We start from the raw sequence: 4939 nt of genomic DNA, 5'->3' as shown, positions 1-4939 counted from the left end.
GCCAAAAATTGATGACATTTAGTCAAGCATCCTTCATCCAGCTATTCAAGCTAACACCTTTGAAATCAAGCCGGGCACTATTCAGATGGTGCAAAATTCTGTTTCTTTTGGAGGAGCTGCGACTGAAGACCCCAACATGCACATAAGGAATTTTGTCGAGATCTGCAGCACTTTTAAGTATAATGGCGTGACTGATGAGGCTATCAAGCTGAGGCTTTTCCCATTCTCACTGAGGGACAAAGCTAAGGACTGGTTACATTCTGAACCAGCTGGGTCCATCACTACGTGGCAAGATCTTGCGCAAAAGTTTCTGGTGAAGTTTTATCCGATGGCAAAGACTGCTGCTATGAGGAGTGCTCTTACTCAGTTTGCGCAGCAACCTACAGAATCTATGTGCGAAGCTTGGGAACGCTACAAGGAAATGTTGAGAAAGTGTCCACATCATGGAATGCCCGATTGGATGGTGATCACTGGTTTCTATAATGGTTTGGGGGCCCAATCTCGGCCCATGCTCGATGCAGCAGCTGGAGGCGCCTTATGGGCTAAAAGCTATACTGAGGCTTATAATCTTATCGAGACTATGGCTGCAAATGAGCATCAAAACCCAACTCAGAGGATGATGCCTGGTAAGGTAGCAGGTATTCTGGAAGTCGATGCAGCCACCGCTATTGCAGCACAGCTTCAAGCGCTGTCAATGAAGGTTGATTCTCTGGCTACATATGGAGTTAATCAAATAGCTATGGTTTGTGAGCTTTGTGCAGGTTCTCATGCTACGGATCAGTGTTCTCTTGTCAACGAATCTGTTCAGTATGTGAATAATTGTCAGCGATAATAGCAGCCTGTGCCAGCTACTTATCATCCTAATAACAGAAATCATCCAAATTTCAGCTGGGGGAATAATCAGAATGCTATTCAGCCACCATATCAGCAAGGTGTGAGTAAACAGTTTAACCCACCTGGATTCCAGCAACCACAGCAGTATGCTCAAAGGCAATCATATCCTCAACAGGGAAGTGCAGCTGCACCTACTAGTACGGATTTTGAGGAACTTAGCTGTTATGCAAGAGTCAGGCGGTTTCTATCAAGACCTTGGAAAATCAAATCGGTCAAATAGCCAATATAGTGCTCAATCGTCAACCTGGCACTCTTCCCAGTGACACGGAAGTACCAGGCAGGAAGGAAGCTAAAGAGCAGGTCAAGGCTATTACCTTAAGGTCTGGAAAAGTTGCTGATGCTGAAAAGATAAAAGAAGGAGAAGCTGAAATTAGAGATGAAGAAGCTAAGCAAAAGGAGAAAGCGGCGGAACCAAGGAAGACTACTATTGAACACACTCTGCCTGAGGGTAATACAGGGGAGAAACAACTCTATCCTCCACCACCTTTTCCTAAGAGATTGCAGCAACAAAAGCTGGATAGACAGTTCGGTAAGTTTCTGGAGGTGTTCAAGAAACTTCCCTTTTGCCGAGGCTCTGGAGCAAATGCCTAGTTATGCGAAGTTTATGAAGAGTATTCTTTCAAGGAAGGTGAAAATGGATGACCTTGAGACTGTTGCTCTCACGGAAGAATGCAGCGCTGTTCTGCAGCAAAAGTTAGCTCCAAAACTGAAAGATCCAGGTAGCTTCACCATTCCTTGCACCATTGGCAAGTAGACTTTTGACAAGTGCCTTTGTGATTTGGGAGCAAGCATCAATCTGATGCCGTTGTCGATCTTTAAAAAGTTGGATTTGTCTGATCCAAAACCCACATACATGTCTCTACAATTGGCTGATCGTTCTATTACTTACCCAAGGGGCATAGTGGAGGATGTGCTAGTCAAGGTGGATAAGCTCTTCCTTCCTGCAGATTTTGTTATTCTGGATTTTGAGGAAGATAAGAAGATTCCCATAATCTTGGGAAGACCTTTCTTGGCTACTGGTCGTACCTTGATAGATGTGCAGAAATGTGAACTTACTATGCGGGTACAAGATCAGGATGTGACCTTCAACGTATTCAAGGCAATGAAATTCCCTACAGAAGATGAGGAGTGCTTAAAAGTGGATGTGATTGATTCTGCGGTTACTTCGGAACTCGATCGCATGCTAATGTCTGATGCATTGGAAAATGCCTTAGTGGGGGATTTAGACAGCGATGATGAAGATGGCAACGGGCAATTACAATATCTGAACGCTTCTCCCTGGAAGCGAAAGCTGGACATGCTATTTGAATCTCTGGGTGCTTCTGACCTCAAGAATGCTGAAGGAAAGCTTAAACCATCAATAGAGGAAGCACCTACCTTGGAGCTCAAGCCATTACCTGAACACATGAGGTATGCTTTTTTAGGTGATGCATCTACTTTACCTGTTATTATTGCATCTGACCTTTCAGGTATTGAGGAAGACAAGCTCTTAAGGATTTTGAGGGAATTCAAATCGGCTATTGGATGGACCATAGCAGACATCAAGGGGATCAGCCCTACATATTGTATGCATAAAATTCTGCTAGAGGAAGGTAGTAAGCCGACTGTTGAACAGCAGCGCAAACTTAATCCTATCATGAAGGAGGTGGTGAAGAAAGAAATTCTGAAATGGCTAGATGCAGGCATCATTTATCCTATTTCTGACAGTTCGTGGGTGAGCAATGAGAAGAATGAGCTCATCCCCACTCGAACAGTTACAGGATGGAGAGTATGCATGGATTATCGAAAGTTGAACAAAGCCACGAGGAAGGATCACTTCCCTCTTCCGTTCATTGATCAGATGCTTGACAGGTTGGCTTGTCATGAGTATTTTTGTCTTCTGGATGGCTATTCAGGGTATAATCAGATTTGTATTGCACCAGAGGATCAGGAAAAGACTACTTTCACTTATCCATTTGGCACGTTTGCTTTTCGCAGAGTTTCGTTTGGGTTATGTGGTGCCCCAGCCACTTTTCAGAGATGTATGATGGCTATATTCTCTGACATGATTGGAAATAATGTCGAGGTGTTCATGGACGACTTCTCCGTCTTTGGACATTCGTATGATGAATGTTTGAAAAATCTTCGCGCCGTACTCAAAAGGTGCGTGGAAACTAATTTGGTGCTCAATTGGGAGAAATGTCATTTTATGGTGCGTGAAGGCATTATTCTTGGGCATAAGGTCTCTAGCAAGGGTCTGGAGGTGGACAAGGCCAAGGTGGGAGTCATTGAAAATCTTCCACCACCTATTTCTGTGAAAGGAATCCGTAGTTTTCTTGGTCATGCGGGTTTTTATCGGCGATTCATTAAGGACTTTTCGAAGATATCTAAGCCGTTGTGCAATTTGCTTGAGAAAGATGTGCCTTTAAAATTTGATAATGAATGTTGGCGGCATTCGAGACTCTCAAGAAGAGTTTGATCACTGCACCAGTTATTACAGCACCAGATTGGACAGAGCCGTTTGAGATGATACGTGATGCGAGTGATTATGCGGTAGGTGCAGTTCTGGGACAGCGCAAGAACAATCTCTTTCATGTGGTCTACTATGCGAGTAAGACCTTAAATGGGGCCCAAATGAACTACACCACTACGGAGAAGGAGCTCTTGGCTATAGTCTTTGGTTTCAAGAAATTTTGATCTTATCTGCTTGGTACTAAAGTAACAGTATTCACTGATCATGCGGCCATTCGCTATCTGGTTTCCAAGAAGGATTCGAAGCCGAGACTCATTCGTTGGGTGCTCTTACTTTAGGAATTTGAGTTAGAGATCAAGGATCGAAAAGGTACTGAGAATCAAGTAGCTGACCATCTCTCTAGGTTGGAGAATCCCGATTCTACTTCACAAGATAGGACATTAATCAATGAATCTTTTCCGGATGAGCAGTTATTTGCAGTTCAGGAGGAAGAACCATGGTTTGCAGATATTGTAAACTATCTCGTCAGCAATATAATGCCTCCTAATTTGACCTCCGCTCAAAAGAAGAAGTTTCTGCATGAGGTGAAGTGGTATATGTGAGATGAACCATATTTGTTTAGACAGGGAGCTGACCAGATCATCAGGAGATGTATCCCGTTCTGTGAGACGGAGGGGATATTACGAGACTGCCACTCCACGGTTTATGGTGGACACTATGGTGGTGAGAAGACGACAGCTCGTATTCTGCAAGCAGGTTTTTTCTGGCCTTCTTTATTTAAGGATGCTCATCAGTTTGTTTTAAGGTGTGATCGTTGCCAAAGAGTGGGAAATTTGATGAGAAAGGATGAGATGCCGTTAAATGTAATGTTTGAAGTCGAGGTCTTTGATGTTTGGGGAATCGATTTCATGGGGCCTTTTGTCTCATCTTGCAATAATCAGTACATCTTGCTGGCAGTCGATTATGTCTCAAAAATGGGTAGAAGTCAAAGCTTTACCTACAAATGATGTAAAGGTAGTGCTGAATTTTTTTCATAAGCAGATTTTCACAAGGTTTGGAACACCTCGTGTAATCATAAGTGATGAAGGGTCGCATTTCTGCAACCGTAAGTTCACTTCTATGATACAGCATTATAATGTGAATCATCGAGTTGCTACTACCTATCATCCGCAAACAAACGGTCAAGCGGAAGTGTCTAACAGAGAAATAAAGCGCATTCTAGAGAAGGTTGTTTGTCCGTCAAGGAAGGATTGGTCTTTAAAGCTAGATGAAGCTGTTTGGGCTTACAGAACAGCATACAAAACTCCACTTGGTATGTCCCCGTTTCAGTTGGTATACGGTAAGGGATGTCATTTACCTGCGGAGCTTGAGCATAAGGCCTACTGGGCGTTGAAAAAGTTGAACCTGGATTTAGATGCAGCTGGTAAGAAAAGAATGCTTCAGCTTAATGAACTTGATGAATTTCGACTTCAAGCGTACGAGAATAACAAAATGTATAAGGAAAAGGTGAAGAGGTGGCACGATAGGAAGCTACATCCTAAGTTATTCATGTCGGGGCAACAAGTTCTCTTATTCAACTCTCGTCTCCGACTT

At 43.3% G+C, this 4939-nt stretch overlaps 1 non-coding gene across 1 annotated transcript; it reads right to left on the bottom strand.

The window, feature by feature from the left end:
• Positions 1 to 343: 343 nt before the first annotated feature.
• Positions 344 to 450, bottom strand: LOC141681474 (small nucleolar RNA R71). Its single transcript, XR_012558905.1, has one exon. It is a non-coding gene; the product is annotated as a small nucleolar RNA R71 (small nucleolar RNA).
• Positions 451 to 4939: the final 4489 nt, after the last annotated feature.

The sequence above is a fragment of the Apium graveolens genome, chromosome 8 (genome assembly GCF_009905375.1).
Source record: "Apium graveolens cultivar Ventura chromosome 8, ASM990537v1, whole genome shotgun sequence".
Lineage (NCBI taxonomy): Eukaryota > Viridiplantae > Streptophyta > Magnoliopsida > Apiales > Apiaceae > Apium > Apium graveolens.
The sequence above is the reverse complement of the archived record's forward strand: the minus strand, read 5'-3'. Positions and strand labels throughout refer to the sequence as shown.